This window comes from Phoca vitulina, unplaced genomic scaffold (genome assembly GCF_004348235.1).
Source record: "Phoca vitulina isolate PV1807 unplaced genomic scaffold, GSC_HSeal_1.0 scaffold11, whole genome shotgun sequence".
Classification (NCBI taxonomy): domain Eukaryota; kingdom Metazoa; phylum Chordata; class Mammalia; order Carnivora; family Phocidae; genus Phoca; species Phoca vitulina.
Window position 1 is genome coordinate 22,340,371 of NW_022589714.1, and position 23,074 is coordinate 22,363,444.

The following is a 23,074-nucleotide window of genomic DNA, read 5'->3' on the forward strand; positions in this document are numbered from 1 at the left end:
CTGGTCCCCATGGGTTCTTTAATCTGCTGAATTCCATATTCTCCTTTTTCCACTTTAGGCAATCTTTCATACAGATTAAAGATAGCAGAAGCTAAGAAACTGTAGGCCAAAGGGAAAATACTTACAATCAAAGCCAAGGAAACCGTTCTAGCCAGGTCTGGGACGTAGGAGCAATGTTGTGGCCTGTCCACTATCAACAATTAGTGTAACTGAGAAATAGATTTATATTTTATAATGCACTCAAATACAAAAATTTGTATGTTATGCCACTACCCAGAAAGGAAAGTAAAAGGGAAACCACAGACCGGGAGAAACTATTTGCAACAAACACATTTAACAATGTCCTTATATCCAAAATGCAAACAAACAAAAACCTCTTAAAATCAATAACAAAAAGACAAACAGCTACATTTTAAAAAAATGCAAATTCAGAAAGAAGATATGTGACGCTTCACAAGCACATGGAAATATCATCCACATCTTTAGTTATTTGTGAAATGCAACCTAAAGTGAAAATCAGAGAGTAATTACATACACAAAAAATGCTGAAATTAAAAAAAAAAAACAACAAACAAAAACTAACAACAAAAAGGTTTGACAAGAATGTTAAACAAGTGGAACTATCAAATATTGCTGGTAGAAATAAAAAATTGTGCATCCAATTTAGGAATCTCTTTGACAGTTTCAAATAAATTTAAACATAAACCTATGATCTAGCAATTCCTGTCCTTGATATTTACCCAAGAAAAATGAAAACATGTGTCTACAAAGAGACACATTAAAGAATGTTCAGTGCAGCTTTATTCTTAATATCCCTAAACTAGAATAAGCCTATATATATCCATAAAATACTTGGGGGGGGGGTTGGTTGTGCAATATTCATACAATAATATACTAAGTAGCAACCAAATGAAACAAACTACTGTTAACCACAAAAATAAGGATGAATATCTCACCACATGTTCAGGAATTAAAGCAGAAATAAGAGTATATGCTACTGTAACTGGGGCCCAGGGGTGCAAGAGCACCTGGCTCCTGGAATTCCAATCAGATCAGGGTTGGCTACTTGCCACTGACAAAAGCTGAAGGCAGAGAGACAAGCGGTGGTGAAATAACAAAGGTATTTATTTCAGCAAGGTCAACACCAGGAAGACTGAGGACTAATGTATCGAAGTCTATCTATCTCCAAAGTGCTGAAAATACTTCTAGGTTTATATAAGGAAAACATGGGACAAACGTCAGTGGGCACATGCAGTTGGGCAGTAAAGGTCATGTTGATCATTGTCTTTGGGTCATTCACGTTGGTCTTGCTGGCTCAGGGCAGTCTGTTTTGCTTTAGGGGGTAGTTTTGGTTCCTCTTAGGTAATGTTTGCCCACAGTTTTTTTGTCTAAGTTAAGAGATAAGCTGGAAAGAAGACCTTAATCAATTAGAAAGTACAGACTGAGGTCGAAATGGAGGTAGTTGAAGTTCTTGTTCACTAAATGATTCCACTTATACGATCTCTGGAAAATTTAGTCTAAAGTGATAGGAATCAGGAAAAACTATCAATTTAATTCAACATATTAACAGGTTAAAAGGAAAAGGGGCACCTGGGTGGCTCAGTCGTTAAGCGTCTGCCTTCAGCTCAGGTCATGATCCCAGGGTCCTGGGATCGAGCCCCGCATCGGGCTCCCTGCTCGGCCAGGAGCCTGCTTCTCCCTCTCCCACTCCCCCAGGTTGTGTTCCCTCTCTAGCTCTCTCTCTCTTTCTCTGTCAAATAAATAAAATAAAATCTTAAAAAAAAAAAAAAAGACAAGAAAAATCCTACGACCAGCTCAAGAGAGGTAAATACATCACACCTACTCACATATCACAACAACAACAAAATTTTTTAAACAAACATATTCATGACAAAAAAAAAAAAAAAAATCAGCAATCAAGATACTAAAGGGAACTTCTTGAATCTCATAAAGACTATCTAAAACATCCTATAACTAACATCATTCTGAATCATAAAATATTAAATTTTCCCTTACAGCTTAGCAACAAAGTGAGTTTCTGCTATCATCATTTCTATTTACTGTTTAACTATAGGTCCTAAGCACTGCAATAAGGTGGTGAAAATAAATAAAAGGCAAAGAAATTTGGGAAAAACAGACGCAAAATTTTAATATATGTAGGTGATATAATTATATATGTAGAAACACTTTTAAAAATCTATAAAAGTAATCTTCAAATGAGTAAGTACATCATGAAGTTTTGTGGGATACAGATCATGACCTGAGCCACCCAGGCACCCTATGTGAAATATTTTTAAACTGTGACTGAGTTTAGGGCTTCAATCTGTGAATTCATTACCCCAAAACTGGACCTCTTCCTTCCTTCCTTCCTTCCTTCCTTCCTTCCTTCCTTCCTTCCTTCCTCCCTCCCTCCCTCCCTCCCTCCCTCCCTCCCTTCCTTCCTTCCTTCCTTCCTTCCTTCCTTCCTTCCTTCCTTCCTTTCTTCTTTCTTTCTTTCTTTCTTCCTCCCTCCCTCCCTCTCTCTCTCTCTCTTTCTTTCTTTCTTTCTTTCTTTCTAGATTTATTTTATTTATTTGAGAGAGAGAGCACAGGAAGGAGATGTAGAGAGAATGTGAAGAAGATTCCATGCTGAGCACAGAGCCTGATGTGGGGCTCAATCCCACACCCTGAGATTGGGACTTGAGACGAAACCAAGAGTCAGACACTTAACCAACTGAGCTACCCGGGCGCTCCAGGACCATTTTCTTTCACCATACACAAAAATAAACTCAAAATAGATTAAAGACCTATATGTAAGAACTGAAACTATAAAAATCCTTGAAAAGAGTATAGTCAGTAATCTCTCTGACATCAGCTATAACAATATTTTTCAACATATTTCTCCTAAAGGAAGGGAAATAAAAGCAAAAGTAAGTGATTGGGACTGCATCAAAATAAATAGTTTCTGCACAGCAAAGGAAACAATCAGCAAAACTAAAAGGCAAACTACTGAATGAGAGATTTTTGCAAATGATGTATCTGACAAAGGGTTAGTATCCAAAGTATATGATGAACTGATACAACTCAATGCCCAAAACACAAATAATCCTACTAAAAAAAAATGGGCAGAAGACATGAACAGACATTTCTCCGAAGAAGACATACAGATGGCGAATGGACACATGAAAACATGATCAATATCACTCATCATCAAGGAAATGCAAATCAAAACTACAATGAGATATCACCTCACACCCGTCAGAATGTCTAAAATTAAAAACACAAGAAACAACAAGTGTTAGCAAGGATGTGGAGAAAAAGGAACCCTCGTGCCCTGTGGGAATGCAAACTGGTGTAGCCACTGTGTAAGACAGTATGCAGGTTCCTCAAAAAATTAAAAATATATCTACCTTATGATCCAGGGATCACACCACTGGGTATCTATCCAAAGAACACAAAAACACTGATTCATATGGATACATGCACCCTTATATTTATTGTAGCGTTATTTAGAAAAGTCAGACTATGGAAGCAGCCCAAGTGTCCATGTGTCCATCAGTAGATGAGTGGATAAAGAAGAGGTGGTATATATATATATATATATATATATATATATATATATATATACACACACAATGGAATATATATACAATGGAATATTATTCAGCTGTTAAAAAAGATTGAAATCTTATTTGTAATAACATGGATAGACGTAGAGCATATAATGTTAAACAAAATAAGTCAGTCAGAGAAAGACAAATACCATATGATCTCACTCATCTGTGGAATTTAAGAAAAAAGCAAGCAAGCAAGCAAAGGGGAGAAAAGATAGAGAAGAGAAAGAAAGAAACCAAGAAACAGACTCAACTAGACAGATTAAACTGATAGTTACCAGAAGGGAGGTGGGAGGGTGCTGGGGGGAATAGGGGATGGGGATTAAAAGGTACACTTATCGTAATGAAAAAAATGGAAAAACAATAAAGATAAAGGCTTTGGTTGGTTAAAATTAAAAAAAAAAAAATTTCACTTAGCTTTTAACTAAGGTTTCAAGTTACCTGTCCTCAAAGGGCCAAATATAGTAATACTATTGTTGGTGTTACTGACAATAATTGTGGCATCTATTGCTGGTAATTGACTGTGTATATGTATGTGCACACGTGTATGTGAAAAATATCAATTTTATTATAAATCTAAAACCACTCTTAAAAAATAAAACCTTTTTTAATAAATCTATTAAGATTAAGTGATTAAAAGATGAGGAAGAAAAAATTCTAAATAGTATTTATTTATATATGGAAAAATACTTAAGGATAAAAAAAATTAATGCTTCAGAAAATACGAAAGATCTATGTTTACAATAACAGTATTTTAGACTTTTATTTGAAGAGTTTTTTAATAAATATACTAATTTAATACATCATTTATAAATAATGTGGAGCAATCATGAATGAGCTTAAATGTTTTGCCCTAGGTCAATGGGAGAGTCAGAACCTAAACCCAGGTCCCTGAACATGCCTATCCTTTACACTGAAAAGATGCAATTTTAATTAAAAATTTGAGTTTGATTTTTTCCCAAATTTCTGTGAGTTAAATTAAGAAGGAGCAAGGAGAGAAAATCACCAGCATTGCAGTTACTCTTAGCATCCCAGTTTATCCATTGTTAATAACATAGAAACTGACTTTTAAAAAACAAAAAGATCATATTTACAAAGAGACTTGTAAAAATGTCTATTTTTAAACATTGTTTTAGTATAAGCTAAACATTTCTAAAACATCTTAGATGTAAATTTTATACTACTAAAATAGTTGAAGATCCACTCCTAAAATTGAATTTCCTATGGGTGAATTATATTTTATTTTTTAAAAATCGTATAATAACATAAACATTTAAACGTTCTTTCTTTCTTTCTTTTTTTTTTTTTAAAGATTTTATTTATTCATGAGAGACAGAGAGAGAGGCAGAGGGAGAAGCAGGCTCCCTGCAGAGCAGGGAGTCTGATGCGGGACTCGATCCCAGGACCCTGGGATCATGACCTGAGCCGAAGGCAGACGCTTAACTGACTGAGCCACCCAGGCGTCCCTTAAATGTTCTTTCAAAGCAATAACTGCAATTTAAAATCAGAAATGTCTCTCCATTGATGTGAAATTTCTTTGACAGAAAATAGTGGCTTAAATAAATGAAAGTCATTGAACCAAAGATTTATAGTAATGAAATTTCATATTTGACTGAAAAACAGCTGTGGAAAACCTAATCAAATGTTGAAGAAAAGCTTAAGCGAACTTTATTTAATAGCAACTACTGACTTGAATAAATTGCCAAGGTTATGAAGCTACAATCATTTCACATATTTTATAGAAATAGCCACCAATTACTCCAGATCATTATATTTAAATAGGCACAGATAGAGAGCTATAACCACAGAATATGAATGCTTAGTGTAAAATCTTAATTTACCTTGGCAAATAATTATTAGATATTTTATTTTTAAATTACCTTGATATGCTAAATTTTAGTCTTATAAAGTATGATTTTTGCTTTAATTGTATGTATCACTATATCAAAACATTGACTGAGCTTGTTCCTGGTGAGAAATGTAAGTAGAAACATAAAATGTAAGTAGAACATAAAATTTCAATATGCTTAGGAAATAAGAGAATACCTTCACTTAATAATGGTCAGTTATAAACAATAACTCTTAGGTAAGCAGACATATGATTATTTTTAAAGTGTAAAATGCAGAATACTGTATGATTCTCTTACTTGACTTCAATGTTATGGATATTAGATCATAATTTAATATACATAGTGTATATATTCTGTTTATGACCTACCATGTTAAACAAAAGTATTCTAATGATTTCCTTGATATGCTAAGTAATCATAAATATATGTTGGAATAACCAGAAAAGTTTATCAGGTATATACTCGTTAAACATTTTTCTTTCTTATTTTTTTTTCCTGAGATAAATACATGAAGCTACTGCTCAATTATCTGATAATGAAATAACCTAAAATGTCTTTATTGAATAGAAAAAGATGTAGTTATATACACATTTTTTTTTTTTTTAAAGATTTATTCACTTGTCAGAGAGAGAGAGAGGAAGTGCGCACAAGCAGGGGGAGCAGCAGGCAGAGGGAGAAGTAGGCTTCCCGCCAAGCAGGGAGCCTGATGCGGGGCTCGATCCCATGAAGCTGGGATCATGACCCCAGCCGAAAGCAGATGCTTAACCAAATGAGCCACCCAGGCGTCCCACATAATTATAATATTTGTCTTTTTCAAGCTAGACTCCTTTCTTGGTGTGCTATTTTGAAGTTTAACATCAATCTTCCCATACCATAAAAAAATTTCAGGGGTTCCCCTTGATAACTTTCACATATTTTCTGGGTTTAAGTTTCTAAAACAACAACAACAAAATTCATGTGAATGTCTTCTTCTAAATTCATAACGCTAACTTTCAATATAATAAACATACTATGTCGTATGCACAATTATCACTTGTGTTTATACTCTCTTATCTTAAAACCCATCCGTCTGCTTTCTGCTCAAGTTCTATGGATTTATTTCCTTTAATTCTGTCTTAACATTATCCTTTTTTTTCCCCCCTAATGAGGGAAACTTTGATTTAAAATTTACAAGCTATTCTCTCTAGAGAGTACCATAGTTTGGTAGAGGGGCAAAGCAATGTTCTAAGAGAAAAGCGATGGAGATCCAAACACTCCCCTTTTGAGGTTAACATGAACCATATGGTGATCATGTGATGTTTCTTTTTTTAGACTGTTGATGTGATAGATTACATTAATTGATTTTTGAATGTTGAACCAGCTTTTAATTTAGTGAGAGATGGAATAGTAAATCTCTGTTTAAAGTGAATAAATATTTATAAAAACCAATCTACATAAAGAAAATGTAATATTAATTGAAAGAAATGTCCACTTTAAAAATAAATTACTTTTGGGCGCCTGGGTGGCTCAGTCGTTAAGCATCTGCCTTCCGCTCAGGTCATGATCCCAGGGTCCTGGGATCGAGCCCTGCGTTGGGCTCCCTGCTCCGCGGGAAGCCTACTTCTCCCTCTCCCACTCCCCCTGCTTGTGTTCCCTCTCTCACTGTGTCTCTCTCCGTCAAATAAATAAAATCTTAAAAAAATAAAAATAAAAATAAGTTACTCTAAAAGTTGAATACTGATACATCATTTCCCAGTTCAATAAGATAAAAAGATATAGTCTTTTTTCATAACTATATATATACATTAATGTATTCATTTTAACTTAGATTCAAAATCTTATTAATTCATTTTATTGTTTATCTCTCAGGTTCTTTTTTCTCTCTCATTTTTTTACTTCCAATGAAATGTTTCTTTTAAATTAGCATTTCAACTGTTTTTTTCAGGAATGAAACAGTCTCATCTCCATCAGGCTCTTCCAAAATCTATTTTATAAGGAAGATTGATATCCTTCAAACTTTGTAAAATATATTTTAATACATAATGTCATTGCTTAAAAACATTTACTGGCTTTCTGGGATACTGAAAAATACTTAAACCTTAGGTTTCAATATGTCTGAGGTTTTTTAATACTTTAGCTCCACGAAGTATTCCTAATATTATGACCACTTTCTTTTGCTAAACTTTATTCTAATCAAATTACTATACCTTCAATTCATAGGTCCTGAATTACTCAGCAGTTAACCCAGGTTTTGTACTTTACTCATGCTGTAACAGAGTATACAGAGTATTTACACTACTACTTCCTAACAATGTGATCTTGGTCAAGATATTTAACAAAAATCCAACCTTATTAAGCAGTTAACTCTTAATAAAGAATTACATTCCTCATAGGGTTTTGTAAAGATTTTAAATATAGTAATAATACCTATTACCTCATATAAATTTCCTTTCTTTTTTAAAAAAGATTTTATTTATTTATTTGAGACAGAGAGAGAGAGAGAGAGCATGGGCTTGGGAGGCTGTAGGGGCAGAGGGAGAGGGAGAAGCAGACTCCCCACTGAGTAGGGAGCCAGACACAGGGCTCTATTCCTGGACCCAGAGATCATAAACTGAGCTGAAGGTATATGCTTAACCAACTGAGCCACCCAGGCACACCCATAATATAAATTTTCTAATTAACAAAGCAACACAATGCTCAGCAAAACTGAGATATACAGTTGTTTTTGTTTTTTGTTTTTTTTCCTTTTAAATATTGCCCAGGCCATTTAATTAGTAACTAGTAAGACCAATCTTGTTCCAGGATCTGAACTCTTAACTATTATGTGTACTCTCTCTCATTCTTCTATCTTTGCTTTCAGTTAAGTGCCTAACACTTTGTAGCTGCTCACAGTGTATCTGTTATTTATGATGAGATGACAATGGTGATGATGATGATGTAAGGAAGACTGAGTGAATGAATCCAATAATATGAATAGATTGCTAATGTCTTAAGTGATTTTACAAAGTTAGAAACATTCAAGTTAATCAAACAATTTTCAAAATATTTTACCATTTTTTAAAGGAACTCATAACTGTTTCTTAAATTATTATTAAGAATGGACACACTGGGGGTGCCTGCGTGGCTCAGTCAGTTAAGCTTCTGCCTTTGGCTCAGGTCATGATCCCAGGGTCCTGGGATTGAGCTCCGCATTATTGATCCCCTGCCCAGCGGGGAGCCTGCTTCTCCCTTTCCCTCTACCGCTGCCCCTGCTTGTGTTGTCTCTCTTGCTCACTCTCTCTCTCTCTCAAATAAATAAATAAAACCTAAAAAAAAAAAAAAAAAAAAAAGAATGGAGACACTGCTCAGCTCTCTCAAAGCCTGAATAAACTGTGGAAATTAAATTTGTAATTAGATTTTTTCAGTTATATCTATTGACAAAAACATATACTATTTGGAATAGTTTGGAAGCTCATAGGGGAAGCATCATATGCTTATAATTATATTAGGAATATTTTAGGATTATATTAATTTCACATAGTTTAATGGTTTTACTTTTCCTGTAGAAAAATACATTGTAATAAAAAAATCAGGATTTCAGATAAATATCTAAGATCTGACAGAATATACAAATGGACAATTGCCAGATGATATATAAAAATAGAATACAACCTGCAGCAACCAGCCCAGGAAGCCAACGTACTGTCTATAGTAACCAATCCAAGAAGTCAGACTATTTTCCCAAGGAACCAATCCAGGAAGACAAACAATAACCATGGCTACCCTCAGGTCAGAATGACCAGGGCTTAATCAATAAGTGTCAGCTTCCCTAATTTTTGCCTCCACTTCAAACTTAGGATCAACTAGAGACAGCCAATCACATGTAATGCCCCACTGTTAGTCTTATTGAAACTTGTCCATGTCAATATCCTCCAATCAAGGCATAGCTGAAAGCTTCCTTTTTTTCTTACTACAAAGTTTTCCCACTCCTCTGCCTTACTTGTGAGTCTCTACCAAACTCAGATGATAGCGACTAACTCCCTTGCTACAGCAAGCTCTGAATAAATAGCTTTTGCTTGTTTTTATTTTACTAGTCTTCACTTACTTTTATAGATCTTTAGATTAAAGTCTATTAAAAAGCTTTCAGATAGCCTACTTTATCAGGTAATCTTTCATTCAGTGTGTTATAATTTATATAAATTGAGAATAAAATGTATTATTTAGATACTCTTTAAATATACTCTCTTACAAGTGTTAAATAGATAACAAACAAAAACCCTAAGCTTATCTGATTTTTGGAAAGAAATCTGAAATTGATAGCTTCAATAAAATTTATTTTTATTTATTTTCTGTGATTGATCACCTAAATGAATTGCTGAAGGGGTGGGTGCCTGACTGGCTTAGTCAGTTAAGTGTCCCACCCTTGATTTTGGCTCAGGTCATGATCTCAGGGTCCTGAAACTGAGACCCGTGTGTGCTCTGCTCTGGGCATGGAGTCTGTTTAAGATTCTCTCTCTCTCCCTCTGACCCTTCCCCCCTGCTCCAACACACACTCTCACTCTCTCTCTCTTAAATAAATAAACAAAAAGTTGCTTAAGATTGAAGACTTAATGTTTAAAAGCTTATTTAAAGTCGAATTAGAGTGAGCTCAATTGAGATAGAACACTTGAATTTATCCCTCATTTTATTCTCTAAATCTTTGTGAATGACTTTGACTAGGCTTTAGTTTACATAATATTTTCCCTGTTAATCCTTTCTTCCTTGCATTGTTCCTATTAATTATTAAAAAAAAATCCCTTGTATTTTCCATATTTTTTTTTTTAGATTTTTATTTACTTATTTGACAGAGAGAGAGAAAGTGAGAGAGGGAACACAAGCAGGGGGAGTGGGAGAGGGAGAAGCAGGATCCCCACTGAGCAGGGAGCCTGATGCGGGGCTCAATCCCAGGACCCTGGGATCATGACCTGAGCCAAAGGCACACGCTTAATGACTGAGCCACCCAGGTGCCCCATATTTTCCATATTTTCCATATTTTTAAGATAAGGACAAAACTTATAGGAATAAAAAGGAATCAAATATCAATGATAGACTTCAGGGCCCTTGTAGGAAATAGGAAATTACAACAAAAACTTATCATACAAATTGTGCTATGTCTGTTGTTATATTAATAATAGGGACCATCTTTAACACGAAGTGAACAATGTAATATTGGAACTTAAAAGATATGGACACGTTTGTACCCAGAGTCAGATTTTGTGCTATTGCCTATTTTCCACAGAATAGTTATATTTAACTAAATCTGTAGTATTTTTATCCAACAGGTTTTGATTTGCTCCAAGTTCCCAGGATGCTAAGAGTCATAGATACTCCAGGGATAGGTCCTGGTAATTTAGGTAAAAATGTAAATTATTGGTAATACATTTTTACCCCAAATAACCTTACCGTTCTTTAAACCTCTCTCTAGCTTTAGCTTTCAGAACACTATGTTAAGTCTCTCCCTTTTCAGATTGTGGATTGTTAGTTTCTAACTAATCTTTTTGCTACATTACTCTCTTTCTCCCCCCATATCCCTAATTCTACATCTTACCAAATTCACGTCTCCATCTTAACAAATTAGCAAATGCATACATCAGGAATTTGATAGCTCATTATTGAGTAACTAATAATCAGATTAGATAATATATGAACATATTAAGGGGAGTAAAATTGATTCAAGAATCAATTCAGAGCACACTGAATTTTCATTTAAAGTTTTAATATTGTTCTTTACTATTAAGATGAAGAAAATATCATTTTAATATCCTTTGGATTTTCATTTCTAACTTTCACCTTCTCTCTTTTCTTTCTTTTCTCTTTTATTATTCACTTATGCCATTTTTTTCTAACCCTCTTTCTTCTATCCATACACCAAAATATGTAAGATTCTTGGTTATTATGATCAGAATTTGTTAGGAGATATAGACATTGTATAGGGCCCTAATTTCCTTCATAAAGCAATAGTTGGTTATTTGGAACAAATGGAATAAATTCATTTATTGTGAACTCCACAAACTTCGTATTTCTGACCATCAATATGTGAAAAGGAGGCTAATAACTCACCTAGAATCATTTCCATGTATTCAAATCAATACTGTCATATTTTCGTATTATTGCTCAGGCAGAAGTGAAGTCATACTTAGGCATATTGAAAAAGAACCTAAGGCTGACTTGCAGTACACCTGTTACTGGACACTGATTCTGATGCAGGGGATAGTAGAGAATATGGTGTAACCTCAAATTTCTCATAAGGTTCCTCATGCTGTTAAAATAACAGAAAATCTTTATTTCCAATTTATTAAAAATATACATTTTTTGCTTCTATGGAAAGAGCAAATATGCAACTCAGTGTTGTTTCCTGATAGTCCCAGTGTCTGCTTTATGCTTATGGTTAAGCTTACTTTCTCAGTTGTTCGTGTTTTTAAATTGATTAGTGTGGTCAGTGATAGTTTTCATTTTCAAAAACAATTGAATTTTTATTCTCTGTGGAAACCTTCAACTTGCAGGCTACTTTACTTATTTCAGGTAAGCAAAAAAGCTCCTGGTGACTGGAAAAAATAACAATACCTGAAAATATGTTTAATTTCTCTCAAAATCTCCTGATTTAAAATCCAAAGCAGTTGCTAATGTTGTTTTTCTTGATACATGTGTAACAGAACATAGCTATGTTAAGATTTGATTCTAAGCACACTCAGTATGTTTGCAGGTAAATAACAGCAACATGTATGAAATCAAAGAGTGCCTATAATGTCCAATAAAAATGCTTAATGTCAGTAGTATTAGCACAATGGGTCAAAAAACAAAGAATGCAGTCCATAGTGACAACGAACTATATACAACAAAAAATAATTCCACATGAGATCATTATCTAATATTTTAGAGTCAGGGTATTATTATGGCCTAAAGTTTATGGATGATTATAACCTAGTCTTTTTTGTTTTTTAATTTATGCAGTAAGTGAAGTAGAAACTCATTTCAACAAACTGAGTTTCAGAAAATTTAATAGCAAAAACCCCATGCTCTCAAGATCATAAATGGCCTTGCCTGTCTAGGTGCACAATTCAATTTAATTAGATTTATTAAGAATCTACAATAAAATACTTTGTTAGTAACATGCTAAAACTTTCACTATTCAGAAATTTATATTAAAAATATAACTGAGGGACACATGGGTGGCTCAGTCAGTTAAGTGTCTGCCTTCAGCTCAGGTCATGATCTCAGGGTCCTGGGATCGAGTCCCGCATCGGGCTCCTTGCTCAGCGGGGAGCCTGCTTCTCCCTTTCCCTCTGCCTGCTGCTCCCCCTGCTTGTGCTCTCTCTCTCTCTCTCTGACAAATAAATAAATAAAATCTTTAAAAAATATATAATGCAAGTTGGTACAGCCACTTTGGAAAACAGTGTGGAGGTGCCTCAAAAAATTAAAAATAGAGCTACCCTATGACCCAGCAATTGCACTCCTGGGTATTTACCCCAAAGACACAGATGTAGTGAAAAGAAGGGCCATATGCACCCCAGTGTTCATAGCAGCAATGTCTGCAATGGCCAAACTGTGGAAAGAGCTGAGATGTCCATCAACAGATGAATGGATAAAGAAGATGTGGTCCATATATACAATGGAATATTACTCAGCCATCAGAAAGAATGAATACCCAACTTTTACATCAACATGGATGGGACTGGAGGAGATTATGCTAAGTGAAATAAGTCAAGCAGAGAAAGTCAATTATCATATGGTTTCCCTTATTTGTGGAACATAAGGAATAGCATGGAGGACATTAGGAGAAGGAAGGGAAAAATGAAGGGGGGGAAATCGGAGGGGGAGATGAACCATGAGAGACTGTGGACTCTGAGAAACAAACTGAGGGTGTTAGAGGGCAGGGGGCTGGGGGGATGGGTTAGCCTCGTGATGGGTATTAAGGAGGGCACGTATTGCATGGAGCATTGGGTGTTATATGAAAACAATGAATCATGGGATCACTACATCAAAAACTAATGATGTACTGCATGGTGACTAACATAACACACACACACACAAAAAGACCTGAGACCCACAGAGCTCAAGTGAGTGGCTCAGGGCCACAGAGGCAGTTCAAGTGTAGAGCCACATGTTTCCTAGGTTCCATCTGGGGCATTTTAACTAGTGCCAAGGATTTTTGAATGCCTAAAGGTCCACAGTGGTAGTACTAGGACACTCAGACTTATTTTCAGTATTAAAAATAAAGTCTAAATATTTATCCCTTAAAAAATATGTATATATATATATATATATATATATATATATATATATATATATAATTGAACTTTACATTTATTAGGGAATCCAGTCATACATAAAAACAACATTAAGTGTGATAAGCAGTGATCAAGCTCATTTTTTTCAGTTCTTACAAAACAATGACAAACTTAAAAGTGCCCATATACTTTACACTCTTACCTAATTTTCCATGTACTGTAAAATATTTAAATATATTTTTCTTAGTTTTAATTTTAATATTATAAAATAATTGTTCTTTTCTTCCTCAGGAGTAATCAAGTCATAGGAAGAATATACTTTTTAGACTCTAAGATACAGTTGTAAGTTGAGACAGGTTGCTTCCCAGGTACAGATTTTTTAAAAAAATGTTTGCTTCAGGCTCCTAATCTACTGAATGATGGGTTATGTGCTTATAGGAAGAGATTAAATTCATATCATGTCAACATGTTACGCTTCATCTTATATTTGCTGAAGAAGTCAGACTTATTGGTCCTTGAAAAATATGTGACACATTTACTGGGAGACATTTATATTGGTCAAAAATATCAATTCAGTTTTAAAACATGAGCTTTCTAACCATCATATGGAATATGGAGAGATTAGTAACTTGTCTCAGACTGGTTTCCAGTATTTTGACTGATAGACTGAACATAGCAATTCCCTGTGTTTATACTTTAGTCAGGTAAGATCCATATCAATATTCCCAACTTTCAAAATTTAATTAAAAATATATGAATGATTCTGTGTGTATGTAAAATATGAGCTATACATGCTATTCAGATTTGGAAAAGCCACCTAGGCACTTCTCTGTCTTTTGGTAAAAAGATCCCTTAAATCAGACCTTAAATAGAAAAATAAGAGTGTAGGATGTCTTCTTCAGATGTTCAAATTCAGTTGTTTGAATCTGTGGCCCTTGCCAAATTTGAAGGATGCAGCAAGCAGAGCAGACATTTCTCCTCACCACTGTTCCAACTTAAGAGAACCCCATCTTATGTTTTGGAGATGGTCACAGATATGGTTTGGAAAGAAAAAAAGACCTGGATGCTTAAAAACAAACTTGAGAAATAACTCAGGAAATCATATAGCCTTGTCTACAGGTTAAAAAAAAAAAATTCTAAGATGAAAAATGAGGTAACCAATATTACCAGTTTTGTTAGGGTTAGAGTTATGAGAAAAATCAAATTTCCTTTATTCCTGATATTAAATCCTGCAGTCTTATACATTCTCATCAGGTACATTTGCCTTTTTAAAATATCAAAAAAAGGTCTCCATAAAGAAACAATATTCTATACTTAAATTTAGATTTCTTTTCTTCAAAAATTATAACAAGAAGACCAGAACAAAAATATTCTTACAAAGAGCTCGACTGTCTATATTATCAAGTTAATAAAGACTACCTTTTCTTAATTCCCTATGTCATAGAATAGAATGATGAACAGAACCATCAAGATTTGTGCACCTCTGAAAATGGAGGCAGGCTAACAACATATACAGAAACATATAAAACATACAGTATAAGATAGAGAGTACCTGATGAGCAGCAAATGTTTTAGAGTAGATTTGGGCAGGAACCAAAGAGATGAGAGACAAAGTATGTTCTTGAGGAAGTACCTCCTTTCCAGTGGGAAATAAGAAAGTGATGAAGCAGCTATGAGGTTGGTAGGTTTGAACGTTAGTGTAGAGAATTGAAAGACAAGACTTCCATATGTACAGAAGATGGGGCTGGGGAGGTGGGGAAATGTACTAATATGCAGGATATGGAGACTAGATTCTCTTCTAAATTCAATGAAATCTATCAAATGATTTCTTGCAAAGTGCTTGATAATGATCTGTTTTAGATTTTTAAAAAATAATTATAAGCTGAAAGGTGGTAACAGCAACCATGCAGTAAGAATTGACGGTGGTTTGGAACAAAGGTGTAAATAAAATATGAACATAATTGAGGTGTTTTTGAGATAACATCCATAAGAACTCTTGATGAATTTTATAATATGTATGGCACTTTAAATACATCTTTACCTATATCTCATCGTTAACCTATATCTCATCTTACTAATTAGGATGTACTTTTAAAGTTAACACAAACTTCTAGTCAAGGCTTGAAAATATTTGAGAATACTGAGCTAAATTTATCTTACTTATCTCTTTCAGTTTTTAATTTTATTACATTATTTCAGTTTATGGATCATCTCACTTGTTTTAAAACTGAGGGCACTGAATAGTTTTGAATATCTGACAAAACTTATTAAATTGGAGAAATAGAGAGTTTACATTAAGCCGATCTAAATAGCTTAAAATTTAATTACAGCTACAAATTTATTTTGACCACTGAGCTGCCAGAGAATTCTGTAGACCAAATCACATATTGTAGTATCTTTGTCCATCTCTAATTTTTTTTTTTTTTTTTAAGTAGGCTCCATGCCCAACATGGGGCTTGAAGTAATGGACCTGAGATTTAGAGTCACATGCTCAATGAACTGAGCAACCAGGTGCCCCATCTCTAAATCTTATTGAGACTTTTTATTCCTCTTTCTTATTCCCTACCCATTGTCCAAAATGCAATTACCCAGAAAACTACTAATTTTTTTGATTTTATTGTTCATATCAGATTACTTCCTTCTAATCTCTCCTTCTGAATTCAATTCCTGGACCACTATATATATATATTCAAAACTTAGGAGAGAATTAATTTCTTTTGAACAACATGGTCATCTAGTCCATACACATCATGAAGAATAGGCAGATAACCTGAGGGTTTATTTGGTTTGACTTTTAATTCATAGAATTAAGCAGTTAGATATAAAATCCTCAGAAATGGAAGTATAAAACATAAAATTAATTTTGAAAAAAGTTCGTTTGTGTTGTCTCTTTAAGTTTAGTATATAAAATTAAGTAGTAAAATATAAAATGTCCATAAATACAAAGTCTGTGTATATGTGGGGTATGTGGTTGTCCTTTATTTCAAAGACAAAACTTTATGGAAAGTATAAAATGGACTGCCCTGCCATTTCATTTAGAGGATATATTCATTGTACAAGAAACAAGTGGCTTCAGTAGGACCTTCCCTTTTAGATGTTTCTCAATTTAAGAACCAGGAATGTTTGGCAGAAGCCCTGAGTCCTCTCCATGGGTCCTATTGTTAGATTCTCAATTTTCATGCAAAAAACAAACAAAAAAAGCTCTGCCTTGCTTTTCACTTTTAATAACAGTGCATAAAATCTCTGTATTTTACTGTAATACAGAATATTTAGCTGCACAAGAATAATTTATTAGCACAATATTGAAAACTATTGCTAATATATTTCAAAAGCCTGCTGAGAAGAATGTGGAGTTGTCTTTTTTGTTTGTTTGTTTTGTTTTGTTTTGGTCTTTTTTTTTTTTTTTTTACATATTCTAAAATATCCTTCTAGAATTAATCGGAGAAATGTGTACATGGAAAATCGGTGCTTTATTGGTCAGCTATTGGGTGGTCTTTACCAAACTGTGTTTTGGAAAGTTATCCCTAGGTATGGTAGAAGGAAGCACCTTCCAACTCCTTACTTTTTAGACTACATAGATCTGGGACTAGAGCTAATATAGTATAGAAATTATAGTAGTAGGAATCATTAATTTTGGCAGGAAGAAATTCTATTTCTCTAATATATGATTTCACAATGGAAGTGATATTGTCCACAAAAGGGTGAAAATTTGTTCTGGGGGAAGAGAGGCAAAAAAAAAAAAAAAAAAAAGAATCTTACTATTTTATATATAAATCAGAGATATACATATAGTACATAAAGAGATATACAGCACATCTGTGTAATTAAAACTTTCAATGGGGGGCAATAATGCAAATGGAAGGGTGGAAAACACTATTCTAATGAATGCTTAACCCTGAATAATCTAAACAACTAAACTCTTGAGGAGTATAGGGGATCATAACTTGAAGAATGCACTTCCTCTCAGGGCGCCTGGGTGGCTCAGTCGGTTAAGCATCTGCCTTCAGCTCATGTCATGATCCCAGGGATCTTGGGATTGAGTCCCACGTGGGGCTCCCTGCTCAGTGGGGCATCTGCTTCTCTCTCTCTTTCTGCCCCTCCCCCCCACTTGTGTGCTCTCTTTCTCTCTCAAATAAATAACATCTTTAAAAAAAAAAAAAAAAAGGAATGCACTTGCTCTCATCACTGAATATGGTTCTAATTATTAAACTGTTCACTCACCCTGACAGATTTTGCAGGACAAACTGTTTATTTTACAACAAGAAATAGTCCTACAACCCCCCCTGCTGTTTTTACTGGATGGGTTATTTTGAGGGAAACCATTCATTACATTACATAGTATTTTCATGTTTAAGACTTTTCTTTTTCTTTTTCTTTTTTTTTTTTTTAGTAATATCTACACCCAAAGTGGGACTTGAACTCACAAAGATCAAAAGTCACATTTCCTCTGACCGAGCCAGCCAGGCACTGCTCATGTTTAGGACCTTTGAATGAAACATTGCCCTGGCCTCAATCCTGAGAATAATTATACTTTTGAGCATCTGTTTGTCTTATGAACCTTATGGAATCTATAACTGATTTTATTTCCCTCTTCACATTAGCTAATGCAAACATAATCAAAATTTTGTCCCCAGATATAGAAAGTATAAAAGGCCTGAAAACATGTATTTGAATTAACCTAATTTTGATAGGTATATAATGCTTTCTGGCATGCTTTTCTTTCTTATTTTTTAACCTATTTTTAAGTTTATTTGATCTTAAATGAATCTTTTTGTGGTTTGAACTACCTATTATCACTTTTATAATATGGAAGAGATACATATAAAAGTAGTTTTCCTTTATTTTTTTTTAATTTCAGTTTCCAAATTTACTGAGTACCCTCCAGAATTAAAATTCCAAGTGAGTAAACTCAGAATTAAATTTGTCATTTAATAAGAATGCTTTTATTCAAATGTAAACATCATCTTGTATGATTTTGAGAATGCACTGAGTATTGTGTGTGTAATGAATGTTTGTGTGCAGACTCTAAGCTACAGTCTAATCAATTTTTAAGAGAGAGAAACTTAATGAAGAAGTTGTATATTCCTCACCTTTTTTTTGTTACAGAACACTGACAACAAAAAGAAATTTAAGTAGTCCCCATACAATGCACACTCACAATGTTATGGAGACTGTGATTTCAACCGTATTAGCAGAAACTCACTGAAGGACTGAGGGACTATGACTGGGAGTATAAATACACTTATCAAGAGAAAAACTTCTGTGTAAAGAGATTTCTATTTCTCAGATATTTAAAGCTAAAATGACCTAGATTTGAAATATCATCTTAAATTAAACCTTGGGGCCTACAGCACATGGTTACTCTGCTTGTGCAATAAAGTGCCTATATTTGGACAAAATAACGCAATCTAAAGAATCATCATCGTCACAAGACCCTAACTCCTTATATACATTGTCTTGAGAAACGGAAGGCTGTGAGTGGTATGAAAAAGGGGGCAGAAGTTGTACAGAAATTGGAAGTATTAAATGAAAAATTAGGGTCCTCAGTGTCCTTATCACTAGATTAAAGTGAAACTTACATAAGACGCAAGGGTGGTGCTATAGTGGCTAAGATTCTCCCCACCCCCAATCAAACTGATACTTGGCTTCATGTTTTTATGAACTATAAATCCAGTTGATTCTGTTAGGATTTTATTTAGTTTTCTCGAGTGGTTGTTTCCTTATTTAAAAAAAAAAATCTTCTAAAATTCTTTAAAATTCTCTTTTAAGTTGTCTTACTTAACAAAAGAAAAATTCTCAAAAGAAACCAAAATTTCCCAGAATCAAGAGTTGCTAAATTATATAGCTATTTTTAAATTATAAACTAATCAACAATAGCATTTTTTTGTAGTGATGAATAAAGTGCTCAAACTAAGACACACAATTTTTACATTTCTAGGAGGAGTTCTAAAGAACCATGTTTCATAATTTGAATTAATATTAGGTGCTTAATCACAATATTCATAAAAATCCTCCATTAAAGCAGAAACTAATAGCCATGTATAAGGAAAGGATATACTACAGTTTAGCTCAAATTGCATAATATGTCTAATATACGTGAGGTGTTTTTTTAAAATCTAATTTAAATATCAGAGTAACATTTTAGCTGTAGTTCTGCAATTCAATGTGATAATCATATTGATGTCACTTTTTAATATTACCTAAGTTGGTAGAATTAAAAAAAAAAAAAAACCTTTGTGTTTCTTTTTTCTATTTAGTAATTGATGATAATTTTTACCTCTGTTTTTCTAGTAAAACGTCATGCCTTCTTAAATCTTGAAAACATCATTCTAAAAATTCTCCACTATTTTAATGTTTGAAGAAAAACTGAAGTTTTATTCACGGAATAGAGCTTTTATGTCATGCAAAGATATAAAATGTTTTGATAGCACCTGTTCTTCCTATTTTATAACTGAAATAAACTCTACTTTGTTATAAAACCATCTAAAATGTTACCTGGAGGGGCGCCTGGTGGCTCAGCTGTTAAGCATCTGCCTTCGGCTCAGGTCATGATCCCAGGGTCCCGGGATCAAGCCCCGCATCGGGCTCCCTGCTTGGCGGGAAGCCTGCTTCCCTCACCCACTCCCCTGCTTGTGTTCCCTCTCTTGCTGTCTCTCTCTCTCTGTCAAATAAATAAATAAAATCTTTAAAAAAATAAATAAATAAATAAAATGTTACCTGGATAATAACTTTACTTCTGGATATAACAACCATGAAAAAAGTAGTGCTTTTGAATTTATAATTTATAGTGTATAAAAAAGAAGTAATTAAAATATTAGACATCTAAGGATAATTTCTTTGAAGGGAGACATTTTTAGGAATTACTGTTTGAAGAACTTATAAGTAGTGTTTGAAAACTAGCCTCATTTAAAAGCAGGAAGGTTTGAGGCTATGTTTCTATAAATTTTCATATATATATAACTTTTCTACAGTTTTAATATATATGTGTTTACATATGTAGATACATCTTTAGATAACTAGAATATGAATTTTATGAATATATAGTAGAATATTCTCAGCATGGTTTCATTTTAATTTCAGTTCACGTAGAACAGCATATAACAGAATAAGGGTAAATTTTCAAGATAGATAGCCGAAGATCTAATCATGTATCCATTGCTAAGCCTCTGTATCCACATACATCTTATTATAAAGCTGTTGTAAATATTAAATAAGAGAACTGTGTCTCTGACAATGTCTGCTCATTAACTGCCAGTTTTTCTTCTGTTTCTGTATTAACATTCATTTACTCAAGAAGCATCTTTTGGAATTCTAGTATATAATTTGCACTCTAATAGAACTGATGCATAGAATTTTCCTTTAGTTCTGAAAATAAAAAGAGTTCCTAATATCTCATTAAATTATTTTACTTATTCTTCAATTGAAAATTTTATTCAGAAAGAAAAAAGAAAATTTTATTTAGAATAGACAAATATGTAATTTTTTATGCTAGTGAAGCAATTCACAACAAAATTGTTTTATTTGTTATATATTCCACCTGGTAGTAATATGAGGTCAAACAGAAGTTATTCATATTGATAAAATTTTTAAAAACCCTTTGTTAGTTTGGGTACCTTCAGAACTAGACTCTAAATCAAGGATTCAGTTCAAGCAATTTATGGGAGGGGCCAGAGTAGGTGAGGAACCAAAATGCAGGGAAGGAAAGGCAATGATAATGGTTGGCTACACAGTGGAATATGGAGAATACTCCCACAAATACAAGCCTCAGTATTACTAACCAAGTGGTAAGGAAGCTGGTGTATTTAAATCCATTCACTGACTGCTCAGTGATTAAGGCTTCACCACATCGGGAACATTTCCAAACACATCCATCATCCTGAGGACAGATCAATAGAAAAGGTATAGATGCTGGCTCTTGGAAGTCAGGCTGACATACATGGAAGTAGTCAGATGCTGCAACAATGACTGCATCTGCTATAAATGCCTTTTTTTTTTTTTTTTCAAATCACCCAAGGATTTTAAAATATAAAACTAGGTAATAGTCATTGAAGCTAATTTTACATTTTTTTTTAAAAACTGAGTTTGATGAAAAGTTTCATTACTCAAAAAGCTTTAAGATCATATACATTTCATTTATTTCTTTTTCTTTCTTCTTTTTAGGGACAGAGAGCGTGCACGAATGGCGGGGAACGGGAGGGGCATAGGGAGAGGGAGAGAGAATTTTAAGCAGGCCCCATGTCTAGCACAAAGCCCTACGTGGGGCTCAATCTCACGACCCTGAGATCATGACCTAAGCTGAAATCAAAAGTCAGATGCTTAACCAACTGAGCCACCCAGGCACCCCAAGATCATATACATTTTATTAAAATAACAGAATAATAATCATTTTTTTTCGTAAAGACTAGAAAATATAGATAAGGAAAGTCAGAAAAGTGTGGACTTAATACTGTGAAGAGATAACCAATGTTAACTTTTTGAATACATCAGTATTTTTTCTAGTACATATCTATATTGCTAACTATAATAGGTTTTTTAAATTTATTTTTTATTCAAGTGTAATTAATATACAGTGTTATGTTAATTTCAGGTAAACAATATAATGATTCAGTGTATAATATATAATCCATGCTGTTTACTTGGTAGCATCAATGTCCCAAAAAGCAGCAAGAGAGAAAGTCCCAGTTCATACAGACTTTTCAAGCCTCAGCTTCTGTCGTTAATTGCTATCGTTCTATTGAACAAGACAAGTCACAAAGCCAGCCCAACATCAGTGTGAGATGGTGCAACTAAAGAAGATGAATAGCAGGAAGGGAATAAAATATTATAAAATGCCATACTATATAATTCCATAAAATACCTATTCTCAAGAAGCTCACAGTGTAGTGGAAGGGAAAGAGACATGAACAAATCATAACTTTCAAAAGTTATGTCATAGTAAAATTATTGAAACTGACCAAGATGGCCATATCATTCTCCATAGCTTGACTAAACTTTAGACAGGTTTCTTTCTGACTATAGGCTCCTAACCTCCCTTTCCTTAGAGCATTTACTTTAGAAAACTTGCAGTTGTAAATTCTTACTCTGATCCTTTCAGATATCAATCTTCTCTCAGTCTCTTGCCAGTTTTACAACACAGGACTGTCTTTCTCAAGGACATCACTTTGAAATGTAATCATCAAAAGAAAAAAAAAAAAGGTAGTGCTCCTATCTTCTGGTCTCTATGGAAGAGTAGGAGCCTAAATTCTATAAGCACCAATTAGCATAACACACATGACCTAATGACATTAACCAACCTTCCCCTTAACGTCCTCTAGTACTTTTTCACTGTTCTCCTCAGCACTAAAAAATTCCTGTCTTTTGTTTCAGTAGAGTTCAATCTCTCTCTCTCTGATTGCAATTGCAATAG